The sequence below is a fragment of the Dasypus novemcinctus genome, chromosome 5 (genome assembly GCF_030445035.2).
Source record: "Dasypus novemcinctus isolate mDasNov1 chromosome 5, mDasNov1.1.hap2, whole genome shotgun sequence".
NCBI lineage: Eukaryota > Metazoa > Chordata > Mammalia > Cingulata > Dasypodidae > Dasypus > Dasypus novemcinctus.
The window spans coordinates 17,122,522-17,141,819 of record NC_080677.1 but is presented as its reverse complement, the minus strand read 5'-3'; positions in this window follow the sequence as shown (position 1 = coordinate 17,141,819).

The following is a 19,298-nucleotide window of genomic DNA, read 5'->3' as shown; positions in this document are numbered from 1 at the left end:
CTATAGTCTTTTCCCTTTGCATCGTCTAGAAGATGGACTTGAACCAGCAATCTTGAACACTGCAGAAGGTAGTGGCCTGAGCAAATAAATTACACTTAACTTCTGTGTTTATCACTTGTGTTAAGAGTTTTAAGTACTAAAGCACATGTCTCCACATGCCAACATTAACATTTATGTACAGTGTTCAAAACAGAGAGAAGCAATGATGGGGAGACTTACCTATTCATCACTCTGATGATTCTTAAGCAAATTGAGTGTAAATAGCACCTTTCAACTTTGGGTGACAGACAAATTATTTTGCAGGACTGTGTGTCTGAGTCCTTATGTCACGTAAATTCTTCTCAGAGTTGCTTCATGTCCATTGTGAACAATTTTCACTAGGTAGTAGGGAAGTGGAGAGCAATAATGAGAAAAAGTATTTCATTAATGGTTAACAATGAAGATAATTTTGATTTTTCCTATGGATGATTGTTGACAGTAATATATATTGTGAAATCTTTTGGGAGTCATTTTAAAAACTTACACAATGCTTTTAGAGGAGAAGTCATTTTTTCCTCTATTCACCTTTACTTCAGTTCTTGAATTTTCATATCATTTTTAAATAGTTGGAATATATATAATTCAAAACAAGTTTAAGAGAAAAGGAGAGTATTGCAACTAACAACTGCAGGAGAGATAAACTATTGAGAAATAGGTAAATGTGGAAAGATCAGTTAATGTTTCTTAAGGCGTGTAACCAAAGAGTGGTGACTTCTTGTGAATTGTATCTTAGGGACTAAGTCACAGAAGTGTCATATAGCAAAGACATTGTCTCACATCTTAACCTTTCAATAAAGTAAAACTACATAATCTGATTAACTACAATGTGTTGTCTTACCTAGATTGTCCTTTTTAACAATGGTTTGGGTCCTTTATTTTTTATTGCACTTACATTTTACAAAGTATTATTGAGGCCTGTGTTTCCTTGTCTCTAAAATGGACATTTTCCCCATGTTTTCTTTCAAAGTTGGGGTATTTCATACAAAGACTGTCGAGGGAAGTTGCTTTGGCACCAGGGAAAGGAGAAGGCTGGGATGTAGTTGGCATTGCTGGATTATGCCCAAACTTACCTGTGCAGAGACAAGCTCTGGTCACCTGACTGGAAGCCTGGTGGGATGATTTGCACAGGAAGAACAAGCCATTGGATTCTGATTTACCTTTTATTATTTGAGGTCATTTAAAATATTTCCCAAGAAGTTGCCTGGTAAGGAAAGGTGGTACAACTGACTGGGGCTAGGCCCGTTCCTCGTCCTGCCTGCGATGTGGGCAAGTTACTTAACTTTCTCTAAAATGGACACACAGGACACCTGTCTCATTGTGTCACTGTGGAGACTAAGATGCATTAGTCTATCTAAAGTATTTTCACTGTGCCTGAAACTACAGTACTCATTTGTTCAACAGATATGTATGGAGATTCTCCATTGAACTAGGGGCCATTTTGACTGCTGGAGATAAAGGAACGCTTTAGGTAGCGAAGATCTGTTTGACACTCACATTTTTGTGCCTACAAAGTTAAAGGTCATTTCTGGTGATGGTAAGTACTTTGAAGACCAGCAGGAGGTGAATGGCACATGGAGGAAAACTGCTTTCAGTAGAATGGTCAGGGAAGAATTCTCAGAGGAGATGGTATTGCTCTAAGACCTCAGTGTGGAGAAGGAGCTCACCATGAACAAATGTGGAGAAGCGCTGTCCTGGCACAGGACCGCAGGGCACGAAGGATCTCTGTAGCAGGAAAGCTGCGCGCCTCGGGCGGGGCCTGCTCAGGTTGAACATTAGGCCAGGTGACGGGGTTGGGATTTTACTCTGACGGCAGAGTGGAGTCCTGAGAGGGACTTAAGCAGGAACTAAACTCTAGCATTGGGCACTGGCTCAAAACCGATAGGGAATACAGAAACGATTGTTTATACATGTAATCAGCAGAAGGAATTTAAAGTGGGGAAGTAGTTTTGTAGGAGACGGGAGACACAGAGAAGTCACCCAGGGGATGGTGAGATATCCCAGGGGTTAACAGCAGGAAACCACTACCCACCTCAGAGACAGGAAACAGGGTGACTGGAGCCCAAGGGCCAGTGTCCCTGGGAGGAGCCTGGAACCAAGACTGATTTGTACTGTAGGAGATGAAGCTACCCAAGAGAGACCTCTTTTGTCAGACTTGCCTTTCCAGGCAGAGGTAGAAAGGAAGAAAGCCCCTTCCTTCTCCCTTGCCTGAGCCCTTCCACATCACAACAGTGCCCACCCCTTGGCCTACCCCAGCTACAGGCCCACCGGGAACCACAGCCTGACTGGGCAACCTCCTACAGGGAGCTGAGTAGGGGAAGGATGAGGAATGGATCTCAAGGCGAACAGCCCCAGGCCCAGCACAATAGGGATGGGGGGCTATGGGGGGGTTGGCAGAGCTTCGGAGCCATGGCAATATGGAGAGAGGCCCAGAAAGGAGAGGTGGCCGAAGAAGAGCTTTGAAAAGTAAATAGGGGTTAAAGCATGCAGGGCCTTGTAAGTAGATTATTCAGTTTGGAATTTATCCTAAGATCAAGAGGGATTCACTGAGTTGGTTCTGAGGAGGTAAGTGACTCTGGAGGGTTCTCGTTGGTGAACAGGCCTTCAACAACTACATCACCTCCAACTTCCATGTGCAGATATTGGCAGCTGGGAACTTCCTCTCTAAGACCTTTATGGTATGATTAAGAAAAAGTACTCTAGAGACAGTTAGAGAGAATGACTTGAAGAAGAGCAATCTTGCTATATTGTATGTAATTTATTTGCAAATACTTCAGCACTCACTGTGTGCCATGACCTATATGTGTCTATTAATCTATAAGTGTGATTTGCTGACAGTAGAACTGCCCTAACAAGGAGTGCACATTCACGGGGGAGAAGGGGACAGGAGGGGCTAGTAGCATCTGAAAGATACTGACTTGCTGCTACAAACTCGTCCATTATACTATTTGATCTGCCCTGGAAGATATGGTAATTAGCGTAAGGGATTGTTAGAAAGAAATTTTCATTCTTGAAATGAGTGGTGTTAGAAATAGGTGAATTGGTTAGAATTATCTACCTCCTTGAAGTGCACAAGAATCCAGCAAACATGGCCACTTGGAACACTTCAGATGTTTCAAGCCCTAGGCCTCTGATCTGAACCTGTGGTCTGCCCTTTCTTGAGGATTCCTTGCTTCACTAGACTAGATTCTGTCCCTCTCAGCTGATCTTGCCACTAGTGTCCTTTTGCATCTGCCTCTGATGACCCTTTCATCAAAGAAAATTTAGAGGACCTCAAGGACAGGGAACTGGGGCTCCACCAACCCCACAGATAGTTTGAATGATCATTGTATATACCTAACAAATGTTTCTATGCAAGACACATTCAGGAGGAGACTGGGTTTCATAGTTACACATCTCCCAATGAGATCACATTCTTCGCTACTTATCACCATTGTGAGAGACAAATACACTGGAAAATTGAGATGATTTTATTTGGGCTATTGCAATAGGGAGGATGTTCATCATTGAGGAACTGCTCAAAAAAAAAGAAGAGGGTCTGAGGTTTTGTAGAGGCATGAACACAAGGGAGTTATCCAGGTAGGAGTTGGGAGACCCAGAGGTGTCACTCAAGAAATGATGAGATATCCCAGAGATTAGCACAAGAAGCCACTAATGGGAATCTTGAGAAAGGATGGAGACTGGACTTATCACAGAATAGGTTAGAGTAGGGTGGTCCTTTGAGGTTTTCTGAATCACAGAGATTTGAGGTATTTCTTAACCATCACTATTGCCTGGAACCACAAGACTGAGGTAAAGTTCAATATTATCGCCATTAGTCTCATCGGTGCTATCTAAAAAAAGGTCACTGGCTTAGGGCATTTTGCCACACAATGGTACAGCTCTTACCAACAGATCAGGGACAGATGATCATGGTCTGTTGGAAGAACAAGGCAGTGAGGAAGAAGAGGAGTGGAGGGACTTAAGAGCTTTCTAGGTGATAGAACTAAGGGGATTTGGTCATTGAAGGGGTGAATGACAAGGGTAAAGTGGACATTTCTAGCTTAGGAAGTCAGTGAATGGCAATACTATTTACTAAAATATCAAACGTGGGTGGAGGAAGAGATATTGGAGGAAATGATATTGGGTTTAGTTGTAGTCTTTGTTGAGGGCTAGTGTCTAGCATGGCACCTGACACATAGAGGTTTTTCAAGCATTTGCAAAGGACTATGGGAATAAATAAATTTATCATAATATCATAGAACTTAGTTATTGACCAAGGATAACTAGCATTTCCCCATTTTATGACTTGAGATACCCACTGGAAAATACAGAGATTAGAACACCTCCTTCATTTTAGGAGGACATATTAAGAGTGGTGAAAGTGTCAATAGCTTAACAACATCAACTGGCAATTTCCAAAAAGAAGGTAAAAAATAATCACCCTAAAATATTTGCACAACTGAAAATCATGCCAAAATGTAAAACAAATGTTTCCAGTTGAGAAGAATAATTTTAATCTCTCTAGTACCTTCTACCTTGCCTTCTACGGTTCTGTGTCCTCCAGTGGTCTTTAACCTATACTCTAGCTCTGTCCAACCTCACAATATGACTCTATTTCTGGGTTGCTGAGGGAAGGGAAATCAGCCTCTTACCCTACATAAAAAACAAAAACTCATTCCTCCCATAAAATGTACAATTCCTTCCAAACAAGTCTGTGTGATAAGACTTGAAAACACAAACAGTTCCGCCTGAGGGTCTGACAGAGGAATTACAGGCTCAGACTCATTAACTAATTATAAATACATTACATCAACTGTTACCTTTAAAAAATGTATTGCCTTTTGAATGACATTCTTGAGAACATTAGCATCTAATTTTCTGAATGATAATTCAATGTGCTGGCAGTTTAGACCCTGTCTACAATAAGCAATTTATGATGTGGAGTTAAAGCAGTTTTTAAAACAGGATGAGGTGCCTGGACTGAGGGTCAGGGAATTTCGATTCTAGCCCCAACTGTAACTCACCAGCCTCATGACCTTCCCTGTCTCTAAATAGTGTTTCCCAATTAAAAAATTTTTTTTTTTATTCTAAACCATCAGATTATTCTGGTCTGGTCTACAACTGGAAACAAAAAATGAGTGGGTCAGCTGAATAAATTCACATTGTTGAATTTGTATTTTGAAATTTAGAGAGAATTAAGCAGATCTGTTGATGAGAGCTGTACAAATGTGAGCATGCATTTTGGAAAGAAGTTAATCATAGAAAATACGTGCGTGTTTGGGAGTGAAGGGAAACAGGAGGGAGACGGGATATTGCTCATCAACCTTTGTGTTCTGGAATGTATGCTTTTACTGTCATGACCCTCCCCCTCAATGGGAGAATTCCCCAAGGATCCCTCCTCTTGATTTCCTGATGCTTCAGCCAACACCTCCAGGTGGGGGATTCCAAACTTGGAATCCTCAGCACCTCTTCGCTCGGAGCTATTCGCCTACATCCGGACTCCTGCTGGTGCCTCCTCTCAACATTTCATAAATCCGACTCCTGGTCTGCGGAAGCGTTTCTTCCCTGTTATGTCCCAATCTGGGTGTTTAGCTCCCAGACCCAGAGCCATGCAGTCCCAAAGCCTTGCTAGCCCCTGACATCCAGCTGTGGAGTCCTCTGGTCAACCCTGCAAGGTCTCTCTCACATTCTGCTTCTCCCTTCCACTCTAGTTGATGCTATCTTAGTGTAAGTGTCTGTTGCTACTGAGCAAAACGACAACAATTTCACTGGTTAACTATAACCAGTCTCTCTGACTTCCCCAAACACCTCTTTCAGGCTGGACTATCAGATTAATCATCTTAACCCACATGCCACTCAGGCCAGTCTCCATGATTTGATTTGGATGACATCAGCCATTCCCAGAAACCTTCCACTTCCCATCATTTTCTTTGGGCGGGGGGTTTGAAATTTCTAAGTGTAGGCACAGATTCCCAATTTTCTGTTTGGAACAGAGAGACCCTGGGTCTCTATGGGCCACAGAGTGAAGGAGAAAAGTTGCTCATCTACATTAGGCCAACGTGTTTGCTGTGGTTCAGGAGCCAGAATCTCCTCACCTCTGTTCTGAGTCTATCTCGTGTCCTAGCAAAAGGTTTGCTGTGATCCTTAGAGAGTCTGAGTTAGGAACTACCAACAAATCACAGTGCTGAGCAGGGATATCATTTCATGATTTTATTTATTCTGTGCTGTAGACTCCTATGAGGCTCAGAGAAGTTAAGTAACTTTTCCAAGTTTATTGGAAAGTCCAGGATATAAACCTAGGGTTGTACACCTCTTAATATGACATTCACTCATAGGGTAGACTGATGACCCCCAAAGATTCCCATATCTTAATCCCTGGAGCCTGTGAATGTTATTTAATCCAGGATTACCTGGATGGGTCCAATATAATCAGAGTAAGAGGAAGGTAAGAGGAGCCAGCTAGAGGAAAAGGCGATGTGATGATGGAAGCAGGGACAGCTTTGAAGATGCTACACTGCTGGCTGTGAAGATGGAGAAAGGGGCCACTAATCAAGGAACGCAAAGAATGCAGCTTTAGAAGCTAGAAAAGGCAAGTAAATGAATTTTCCCCTAAAGCCTCTGAGGTAAGCCCAGCTCTGACATTACCAGTGAGACCCATTTCAGGCTTCCGATCTCTAGAACTGTAAGACAAAATTACATTATTTTAAGTCTCTATGTTTGTGATAATTTGTTACAGCAACCATCATAAGAAACTAATACATCCAACTACACTTTAATGTACCAATATCTTTCATTAGGTAGCCACCACCACATAACCTTCTAATCTAATAGTCATCAGACATCTCTGAGGTAAGTATGCTGCGTTCCCTACCTCATACAAATCATCGCACAAGAATCACCTAACAACATCCTTCTCATAGAAGACACTCAGGCAAAGTTTTTTCCCTTCAATACAAGGAAGTTACTTAACTCAGTTTCCTGACTGGTAACAAGGAATGTAGCATTAAGACTCTCAGACCACAAACTGAGTTATTCAATGAATATTAACTGTTTCTGCAAATTTCAAACCCCTCTTCCGCTAGTGATGGGAACTTGTCATTATGTACTTCAACTTCAGCCTCTTGACTTCCACAGCATCGTGCCCAAGTATGGAGGAAAGACTGAAAAGGGTTCTGAACCTGGGGAGAGAGAAGACTGTCTTCTACCATGGTGACATACCGAAATGCCATCATTTCTTCCTGGCTTGTGGATGTTGTTCTAGGTAGGTCTCTCGGCATCTGCCCAACCACAAAGACCCTTTCGATACATTGGTTTTCTGTGCTACTCTCCTTCAAAGGGAAAATGTTGACGTTCTCCATGCCATTCAGCAGCCTGAAGGAGGACTCTGAACATCCTCTCCATAGACTCCTTCACGCAAGCACTGCTATCACCATAATGAGGACAGGAAACCTCAGCATTTTGCTGACCCAGAAGTCCCAAACCTAATTTAAGGACTCTTTACCTTCCCCAGCCCAGCCCTAGAAATAGTTATCTATTCTTGGGCATAGGAAAAGACCTTGCTCCTACTCATCAGTGGATTTTATCTATAGATTTTAGCACGTGAAAATCCAAAGGAAACAATCTGACAATGTGTTATATGGGTTATTATGTCACCACCCCCCTTTGAGGCAATGAAATCCTTATGACCTAGTGACTTTCTCCATAAAAAGGAAAAGAAGGGGGAAGGACCAAAACAAATTGGTTAAAGTGCTGAGTACTTTTGTGTTCCTCCTTTGATTCAGCCTTCACCACCCTGATCTGTTCACCAGGTTGACTCTCCCTTCCTCACTGGTTTCTGGTGGGGTTTAGCCTGCAGGAGGCACAGGCAGGAGAAGAGTGAGATTGGGGTGTTCATTTCTGGAGCCTGCTCTTAGCCAGGGTAAGGAGAGATGCCACATCCCCCTACTTGAGGCTACAGTTCCTGCCAGGAGGCCTCTCTACATATGGTCTCTCTCTCACTGTTCCTGCGCCATTTCCTAGGGTAGAACAGCTGTCCCTCAGGGCTCTGCATTCTCCCTTTTTGATTTGTTGATTTTCCAAAATCCTGCCCCCTCCTCTGTAGGTAGTCTTCTTATCAAACTCTCCTCAGATATCTCCTTCAGTTTTCCATCTGTTTCCTGTCAGAACCCAGCAGAACCTAGACTGACAGAGTTTTTATATTTTTTTCTAAGTCCTTCATCACCTCATCATATCTTCACATGAAACTAATCTCACCTCCTTTGCACAATTAGTGATATAATAAATTATTAAATGAAAATTTTGGTTTAAGCGACTTTCACTGGAGAATATTAAAATATATATTAAGTCACAGAAAACTTTTTTTTTTTAATTTTCAGGTATAGCACTGAAAAAGAAAAGAAACAGCTCAGGTATAACAGAATATGATAGGGTTTTACCAATAACTCCACAGAAGTCAGTTGAGACTCAAAATCCATTTTGCCAGCATCTGAACTGTGCTGCCAAGTAATTTTGGAGGACAGGTATTCCAAAATGAATGTAGTTTTTTAAACTATAATATTTTTAATCTTTAATTTAAAGATGTAGAAATAAATCTCATTTAATGATGACCAATTCGAAGAATACAGACTGATTCAAAGGTCTGGGTTTTTCTCTCTGCCCTTTCTCACTGATTCTGTGAATTAAGCCCAGACATCTCAATACCCTGGCCTGTTAAAAAGACATCCAGCAGATTAAATTTTCTTTACCTTTTTACATCCAAGACATCTTTAAAGATTTGGTTATGCCTATGGATATGGACCAGGGATATGAGTCTTTCCAGCTGAAGAAGCCTATCTGCATAAACACACAAAACGTTGCCTGTTGTATACAATTTCAGACATTTATAGACCAGGGAAACCTAAGTATTTTTTGCACAGGTATCATAGAAGAAGATCTATAATTTCATATCTAAGTCTCTTTGTGACTAATGCTAACTCTCCAGATGTTTCTGAACGCCTTACTTGCAAGTATATGGGACTATGTAAAATACCACAAAATGAGCAATAATAACATAATATTTATTGAGCACTTACCATCTGCCTCATGGCAAGCTCTTTATATGGAATATCCATTTACTCTTCACAAGAGCCTTACAAGGCAGACCAGGGCAGCCCCCGTTTTACGGGATATGATGTTAAGTATGTGCCAGGAACATTGCTCTGTGAATCCTCCTAACAAACCCCATGATGGTTTTCATTAGAGTTAGCTTGTCATTTATCATGCAAACCAGGATGCTTTTGAGAGTTGAAGGATCCAGTATTAATAATTACACCTGACAACTGGTGTAAACAGAGACTCTCAAGGGCAAACTGGGACATATGGTCCCCTTAGTTATCACCCTCATTTTACAGGGAATGAAAACCAGAGAAGGGAGGAGCAAAGTCATTTTCTAGAGGCCATTCCCTGTTCTGTGGATTAGATTTGGTCCGATGGATGTCCAACTCCAAAAGCAGTTAACTACGGCGGGCTGCAGTAGACCAGTGCACAGCATTCACATGAGCTTCCCAAGTGCTTATCCTCATGTATCCTCCCCCTCCTTTGGAAATGATCTTGCTATTCTTGTTCCTGCTCTTCGAGATACTGAAATTATTTTCTCGTTTGTGACAGTCAATCAATCTGCCCCTTAAAGGCAAATTCCCCTATATTTAATCAATGTATTAACATCAGTCACTTTAGAGATAGGCGAATGCAAGCTAAAGATTCATGAAAATGAGGATTATACTTCACTGGCAAAGCTCACAATAGCAGATTTTTTTTCCAAGAAGGAGAGCCTAATTACCTTTCGAAATTCCAAAAATGTCAAACTGATTACGGTGTGTGCTTTTTTTATAACATCACATGCACCGAAGTTATTTTGGGATAATGAGCAATTTTAATCTTGCTTAATAAAAGCTATTCACAGGGCACTTTAAGAGGGGATCTGCATATAAGTAATTTTACTAAACCACTTTCCCCCTTCCTTGGCATTTATTCAAGAGTATGCAAATTCTTCTAAAACTGGCAGCTAAATTTAGAAATCAGAAGGGCAGAACTATGGACTTAATTGAGTAGTAAATTTTCTGTTTTTTAAGAAAGTATCTGATAAAAAGAAAGCAAAATTGAATTTTGTGTTTTACGTGTCACCTATTTGTTCATAAAAAGCAGGGATGTGCAGAGCTTTGAAGTCTACTCAGGCTTACAAGCTCTGAATTAAAATGGAAAAATTCCTTTAAGTCATTTTCATCAATATGATGGGATAAGAATTACCAAAAGATATTTTACAAGGAATGAAATGCTTAAGAAAGATTGTTTTTCTAAGCAGTTTATTTAATTTTTGAAGCAAAAAGGAATAGGAAATTTTTAAACTAATTTTTATAGCAATACTTTAATCATAAATACAAGTTAAAATAAACAGCTTAAATTATAGGGGATTCCCCTTGCTGGCCAAGCAGTGAGAGCCAATGGCCAGATGAAGGCTAACATCCAAGCCCTAAGTAATACTAGTAAAGATGGTAGATTGAGGCACCCGTGTCTTGGTCTTTGAGACAGAAAGGAGAAGTGGACTTTCTTCAGTGTTTCCCTAGCTCAAACAGGTCTTCTAGAAACATCCTCTACTGCTTTCTGCTCTGTCTCTTCACTTCTTAATATTCTGCTAAAACCAGGGTCCTGACTTTGACCAACAGAGTGTCAGTTTGTGAGAAGGAAACCTGCGGAGGTGCAGAGCTAATGCTCTAATGGAGGTGGCATGGGACATCATTCTCTCTTGAAGCTGTGATTATCCTCTCCTCTCCCAAAGATTTCTCCCTCCTCCAAATAGTGAAGAGAGATAACCATCCAAACAACTGACATTGAAAATGAGGGGATGTGTCTGTGACTTACATCCTTTCCATCTTTATGTTCTTAGGGAACTTAATGTAGTTACCTCATACCATCCCCATTCATTCAATGGTTTTTATTAATGTCTAATGTGATACAGGCTCTTTGACCCTGGGAAGCCATGGTGAACAAATAGCAGCTCCTGTCCTCCAAAAGCTTATATTCTGCTGTCTCTTCCTTTCTGAAAATACTGACCTTGCTTCCTTTCTATATGCACAGGGATACTCTAGTATGTAAAAATCCTTCCTTAATGCAGAATTCCTCCTCTGGTCAAAGTACCACCTTTCTCTTTGCATTCTCCCTTAATGGCTGCCTCCAATTAAGGTCAAGGAGAACTTAGAATGCCTGTCCCACCCCTTCTAGAGCATTAGTGCCCTCTCTGACTGTTACCTTCCTTCCTGCCAAAAATCACAGACTAATAGCAACTTAGAGTTAGAAGAGTCCCTAGAGATCATTAGATCCTCAAAATGTTCTACAAGAGAGAAGTAAGTTTATACCTTTTCCCATATGTATTATTCAGGGTTGTCCAGAGAAACAGGACAGATAGCATATTTATTTATTTATTCTAGGAATTGGCTTACACAAGTAGGAGGATTGGCATATTCAAATTCTGTAAGGCAGGCCACAGGTTGGGAACTCCAATGAAAGTTTTGATGAATTATGTCCCCCAGGAGGAGCTGGCTAGTTAAGTAGAGAAAGAAATTATTCTTTTTTTACTGCTGTGATCACCAGTTCTCTCTTTAAAGCCTTCAACAGATTGGATGAGACTTCTCCTTAATCTCCTTTCTTGGTTGTAGACATGTCAGCTGTAGATGCAATCAGCTGACTATAGATTGGAATACATGAAATACCCTCACAGTAACAATAGGTCAGTGTTTTGCTTAACTGAACTGGAGACCATAAACTAGCAAAGTTGACACATGAACTTTACCATAAAACCATACAAACAATTATTGGGTGAGTGAAAATCAGTGTTAGAAAGCTCTCACAAACACGGCATTAGCTCTCCCAGCTCTGTCCAAGGTATTTTTATTGAATCTCCAATAATATTATCCAAAAGCAAGTTCCAGAAAGGCAAGCATAGCAAAACTGGGAAGCTAAAATGAAGGTTACAGATGGCTTAGTTTACAAATAGGAAAACTGGGGCCTACATCAGCAAAGTGATTTGCCTAGAGTCCCCCGACATTATAGTGGACAGAGTTGACCTGGTCTCTAGGTCTCCTGATTCTTGGGCTTTCTCTCTTAGATTTTCACTCAGTCTCCTGTTGTCTTGGTTGTCCTTGGACAGGTTTCCTGAGAAAACCTTTGAAAATATCTTCCTTCTCAGTCTGTTGTTTCTCTGCCAAGGCCCTTTTACACGGAGAGTGTGCTCTTCCAAAATATGTTCTGTCCTTTGTCTCAGCCCTCCTGCTGATGTTCTTCCTCTCAGAGAATTCTCACACTCTTGGGTTCACTGTGGCCCATTTGTTGTTACCTATACACACTCATACTTTTGTTGCCACTGAGTCTTAAATTTAGACAGACAATGGCATAAGTAAGATTTTTGCTGTATATCCAAGACATCTAGAGGAGAGGAGAGGATCATCACTACCATCCCTCCCTCCATCACTCATGGCAACCATAGAGAGTTCTTTTGAGTCTGAGTTTCTAAATAGCCTTATAAATTCCTAAATAAGAATTAAAGTTCAGAAAGATTGGGGACTTGTCTCAATTTACACAGCTAGTAAAAAGTGAACTGGGTTTGAACCATGTCTTCTATCTTCAAATCTATATATAATTATCAGATTCTCTCTGATATGCCTTTTAAATAATTATCTTTCTCTCCTTAATGGCTAGAAACAACTCCTTTCCTTCTTCTATAAAGAGTTTCGTGCTTTCTATAATAAATAAGGCTTCTTAGTCCATGTCCCCAAGTCTCACCCTTTTCCCATGGCCTCCAGTCTTCAGCAACATTAGTCAATTGCCCTACCAGCAGAAGGAGGTAAAATGGGAAAGTCGAAAGGGGATAGTCAAGCCAGTGAGGATCTTTCCTTTTTCTGATTTATAGAATTGATAATTGTAATAATACCTATATTTGGTACAATGTTGAGAAAATTACAAGAGATCAACTATAGAAATGTATTTAGCTATGTGCCTGGCACATACTCAGTAAGGATTCACACGACTATGATCCGAGATGAAATTTATTTCCTTCTCATGTGTCTTTAGGGAAAAAGAAAAACAAAAGGGGGTGGGGAACCCCCTCAATTTACGTAAATGAACATCAATTATCATTACTGCAAAATTTATAAAAAATATTTTGATAGGCTTTGAGGAGGAAATCCAATAAAGAAAATATGGGAGAAAATACTGTAGGATCTCCTTATTTCTTAAAGGTTAATATAATTATTTTTTTGTTTTACATATAAAAGCTAGCATGACTGTTATAGGTAAAATTGGACAATTCAGGGAAAAATAAAACATAATATCCCACAAAGACAAAAACTGTTGACATCTGGTATAAACCCTTCTTCTCTATTTCTAGTTTACAAACAGGACTGCCAAACTCCAGCTGCTATGTGACTGATGCCCTCTGGGTTATGCAATATAGAGGCACCACATATTACATTCAATATATATCTATACACATGTGCATTTTTTCAGTGCTGGAAAAACTGTTCATATGATTACTGCACTTTATTATTTTCACATAATGTAATAGTGTGAGTGTTTTAGTTTCCAAGGCTACTCAAACAGATACCATGAAGTGGGTTGGCTTTTAACAGTAGCTTACAGTTTGAGGCCATGAGAATGTCCAAATCAAAGCATCATCAAAATGATGCTTTCTTCTTAAAGACTGGTTGCCGGAGGTCCTTGGCTCCTCTGTTAAACAGCGAGGCATATGGCAATGTCTACTGGTCTCTCCATTCTCTTCTGGGTACTGTTGATTTCAGCTTCTTGCTCCCATGGCTTTTATTCTCTCTCCATGTTCAGTCCATTTATAATGGATTCCAGGAAGAGGATTAAGACCCTTCTTGAATGAGGTGGGAAAACCTAAACATAAGTTTCTCATCATAAGATTCTATTTACAATGGGTTTATACCCACAGGAATGGATTAAATTTAATAACATGTTTTTTTCTGGGGTACATACAGCTTCAAACCACCACACTCCATCCTCTGAATCCCCAAAGACAGGTTCTTTCCACATACAAAATTCATTCATTCTATCACAGTATCCCCAAAGCTTTAAGTCCTTTCAGAAATATAAAATCTCATCAGAATTGGTTATGTGTATGGCTTGTCCTGGGATACACCTCCCCTCCATGTTTGGACCTATAAGACCTAGAGAAAAAATGATCTGCTTCCAACATACAAAAAAAGGGCAGGTGTAAGATAAACATTCCTGCTTCCATAAGGAGATATTAGAAGGAAAACAAGGTTCATGGGTCCCAAACACTTCTGAAAACTTCTAGGGCTTACTCCATAAGATTTCAAGGACTTAGAGTCATTTATGGAATGATGTCTTCTCCTCCAGGCCCGGTGGAGCAACAGCTCTACCCTCTCCAAGTGCTTGTGCAGTGGCCATGCTTTCTTGGAACACTGGGGTGAAGGCTTCACCCTCTGAGGACAATGGGCTGATGGTCAGCATCTCGGCAATTTCTGGGGCCCAGGCTCAGAACAGTTGGGTGGTGCCCAGACTTCACAGCCCCAGAGAGTTCGCTCCACCCTCTATGAAGGCTGTGGTGGCAGCACTCTTCCTAAACAAGGGGCCAGGGGCCCTGCCCTACCCAAGTACCGGGGCACATATTCAACCTTTCCACACGCCTGGGTGGGTCCTCTCTCTCGGTCCAAAAAGATGTCTTTGGTCCAGACCTCAGTTTTCATGGTCCTGCCTTTGAAATGATTTTTCTTTCAATCTGTCACTTTTCTGTCCCTTTTAGTCCTGGCTGGCAGAGTTTCCATTCATACAGGACTTGCAAAAAAAAAAAAAAAACTTGTCAAACTAAAACAAAACCTAAATGACTTAAAAATCCTGGTAAAAAGAATTCATTTCACTTGGCCAGTGCAAACATTCCTCCTATATTTGAAGGACAAACATCTGGAGATACAAGAGAAAAATGAACGAGTAACACTTTTTAAAATTTCAGTGTTAATATTATTAACATATTACAGGGTATGGACAGTATATAAAATACACAAACTTCTTTGTAAACAGAGGCTTGCCTGAGTTGACGAAGGTTGGTTGGCTCCTTCAGAGCTTTGGAGACAAATTCAAAGAGAGGCTGTGCTAGCAGGCGCGGGCAGCAGGTTTCCCCCGCACCCTTGCTGTTCAGTGCGGTTATCAGCACCACCTGAGAGTGGTTAGAAATGCAGCCTCTCAGCCTCCCTAGACCTGTAGAATCAGAATCTGCATTTTAACAAAATCCCCAGTGATTCATCGCACATTAAAGGTTGAGAAGCATTGGTTTATCGGTCCAAGGGGAACTAAGCCCAAACTGAAACACACAAAAATGTGTGTCTTTGGAAGCGACCCAGAATGTTCTAGCTCTTACTTTGCTCTGGGCTAGGCACCCCTTTTAGCTAATACCATCGCACAGGGGCACACTATAGAAACCTTATCACGTTGTGTTGTGATTGTTTCTTTGGCAGCAATTTTTGTTTGTGTGTTTGCTTTTGACTCCTACTCAATAACTGTTTGGTGTTGCTAAATGAGAGGGCTGTAAACTTAATGTTCTTTTTACAGAGAAACAAGCTACATTTTTTCCTTATGTCCAAATGCTACTTGGGAGAGAAAGTACAGTGAAAATTCCAATGTTAAATCTCTTTATTATACAAATATTTGCTTCTCCAACTAAAACAGATTTGCCTTCAAACTCTCCTTCCTTTTGGTTACAGCACAGTTAAATCTTCTGCCTACTCACTAGCAAAATTGACTTTTGATAATATTCTATTTCATATCTTAACATCTTATTTGACAGGTGTGGTTGAGTTACTGGCAAGCACCTAATTTATGTCAAAGCTAATATTATTTTCCTAGAGTAGAAGTGTTCCTTGTCTTGTGTTAGGCCTAAGGTAACTGTTTTTTCTTTCCTTTTTCTGGAGAAGAGGAATTGTGAGGTAAAGTTGAATAACATATGTTCAATTCTTGCATGTGTGAGGAAATAAAACTTATCACACTTATTTAAAAACACTTGAAAATCCATATATAGTTAACTTAAAATGGCTGATATAACTTAAAAATGGCTGAATATCGACTAAATATTAAATATATTTTTAAAATTTCCAAGTGTCTTATTTTAACCAATTCCAAATCTTCTTAGTAATTTGAGAGGGGAGAAAAATGGAGATGGAAGGTTTTGCAAGAGAATATTTTTGCTCAGGCCCAGTTCAAATTTGTCACCTCATTTAGTTTTATTACTATTTCCATAACCCTGCAGCCTCAGAAACTCATGCAGTTCTTTGTACTGGATACTTTCGATGTGGGACCTAACTGCAGTGGTAGGCAGTGTGCCGTTACAATGGAAGACCAAGAATTTCTGGAAACCTAAAAGGAAACTGATACTGAATATCTAGGAGTTGTCAGGGAGTACAAAGCCTTATCAAGTGCTTCATCTCATCAGACTCCCCAACTTTACATACTGTTATTTCTGTTTTCACAGATAAAAGAATGGAAGTTCAGAGAATTAAATAAGTTGTTATAAATGTATACATTCAAAGCAGAAGGAACCAGAATTAAAACATCAGATAGGTTTAATTCCAAAGCTTATATTTCTCTACCACAGCCCTGCACACATTATGCCATCCCTAACATCAAATGTCTTGGGAATGAATTGGGAATAAAGGTGTACCAATTTTATTTGGAGAGGAGTGATTACTGAAGTTCAGGTAGTCATCCTTGGACTTGTCTGTTTGAGGTTCCTTCTGCAGTTTGTGAAAAATCCTCAGGCTCAGCGGGATTCATCAGCATTTCCAGATGGCTTGGGCTACCAGGAAGCCTCCTCCTCTACCTTAGTGTAGCCAAAGTCTTACTATTTATTGTCTGTTTCATTTGGGTAGTTTGGCAGATTGAATCGTGTCCCCAAAAAGACATGTTCAAGTCCTAACCCCCAGACCTGTGGGAGTAAACTCATTTGTAAGTAAGACTTTTGAAGGTGATATTTGATGGTCAGATTGAATCAGGGTGGGCCTGAATCCACTATGGCTGAGGCTATTTGGATGAAGTCAGTCAGTAGAAGTCAGAGAAGGAGGAAATGTTTCCAGGTGACAGAGGCAGGGAATGCTAAAGATTCCTGGCAAGCCATCACCAGAATGCTACAGATTCAGGGAAAACATGGCCTGGTGATATCTTGATGTCAGACCTCTAGTCTCCAAAACCAAGAGACAATACATCCCCGCTGTTTAAGCCAATCCGTTCGGTGGTATTTCTCATAGCACCCCTAGCAAACCATGACAAATAGTGCTACCTTGCTAAAGGATTCAGCTATTTCTAGGAAACTTCCTGCGAGTTTTGGCTTTTAGAAACTTCAAAGTGGGTTATTGCAAGCATTCAATGACTCTGCTCAAGTTTCCAAAACCTTGCATTGAAAGTTAGCTTTTCTAACCATTGTGGCTTATGATCTGGAGGGAATTGGATTTCCCCAGGAGCTGCTGCACGAGTATGGGGGATGGGGGGTAGTGCTTAGGAACTTGGGCCTAAGTAAATTAAGCATCTCTTTGGGCCTTTACAAACCAAGATGTAACAGGATAAACAAGCCCTTTGGTCAGCTAGGAATTTGTTCTGTTACCTTTTTTTTTTCCTTTATAATTTTTTTAATTTTTAAAGATGCTTTACATCAAAAATATAGCAGATTCCCACATATCCCATCCCTCCCCCTTCCTCTCCCACACTTTCCCACATTAACAACATCTTTCATTAGTTTGGTGCATTTGTTACAATTGATGAACACATGTTGAAGCATTGCCACTAGCCATGGACTATAGTTTACAGTATGGCTTACACTTTGTACCATACAATTTTATAGATTTTGAAAAAGTGTATGATGCCCTGTATCCATCATTGCAATGTCATTCAAGCCAATTCCAATATCCCTAAAATATCCCATGTTGCACCTATTGTTCCCTCTCCCTCCCTTCAGAACCTCTGGTGGTCACTGCCTTTATATCAATGTTACAAAGTTCTTCGCTTGTTAGAATAATAATAAGTCTACAATAGAATAATAATAAGTCTTTTTCAGTTCATAGTTGCATTCCCCCCTTACGTTTGTTCATTTCTCAATCTTTAGTATTTTGGGATTGTGATGCCCACACTGTTTCTGATTGAGAAGGGACTTAGATTCCCTGGGGCAGATGGATGGAAACGTTTTGCTTGCAGTTAGAGATACTCCTGTTTTTGGGGGATGGGCATTGTCCATTGTCGTCCTTTTGTTAGCTGTCCTGGGCAAGTCCAGTGAACTGGAGAATAAGTGTCACAACTTTGCTGAGATTCAGGACTGTTACCTTTTAAAGTCATCAAAGCAACATTTTCAAATTTTGATTATCTAACAGGTCCTCCAAACAAGGTCAGTGCTCTGCACCTTTTGCAATTGTTGCAAGATTAAATTTGCTTGAGCTCAGGTCAGGTTTTTTCATAAATGTCCTCCACACATTAAAACACACAATTCTCAAGTGGGCCAGCATACCCCAGAGAGCTGGATCAGTGTGTACCCATTTAAGAGATAGAGAAATTAAAGCTTAGGTTAAATTTAATAACTAGTCCTCAGGAATGCATCTAAAATCTAATGCTGGTAGAAGAGTCCATCTCTATTATAGATGTAATAAAGGTGTAATACTTTACTAGACCCCTTTCGGGTTTTATTATATTCCCTTGGATATTTTTAATGTAATTTACAGTTAACCTTGGCCACACGACCACTTTTCTAAAGCTTAGTTTCATCATCGGTAAAAGAGGAATAATAATCATAGTAACTCATAAATTTATCATCATGATTAAATGAGGTAATCTACATAAAATGTTTTGAGCAAAGTAAGCAGCTGAGAGATGTCAGTGATTACATTCCTCTTTGATACTGGTGGTCATGCTAACTTGGAGAAAAAATAATAATTTCAGTGAAGATGACATTATTCTCAGTTTGTCCCCAGGACTGCAGCTCACCAACTTGCCTGGATATCAGAATCACCAACGATGCTCTTCCGAATGCATGTTCCTTGGCCTTCGCCCCGGCTTTGTTGTCAGTCATTCTGAGGTTCTAGAACAAGGCCTGAGAGTCAGTATTTTTAAAGTTCCTCAGGTGATTCTAATGATTACGAGGATTAAGAACTACTTCTCGGGGAGCGTACGTGGCTCAAGTTGTTGAGTGCCTGCTTCCTACATGGGAGGTCCCGGAGCCTCCTAAACAAACAAAAAAT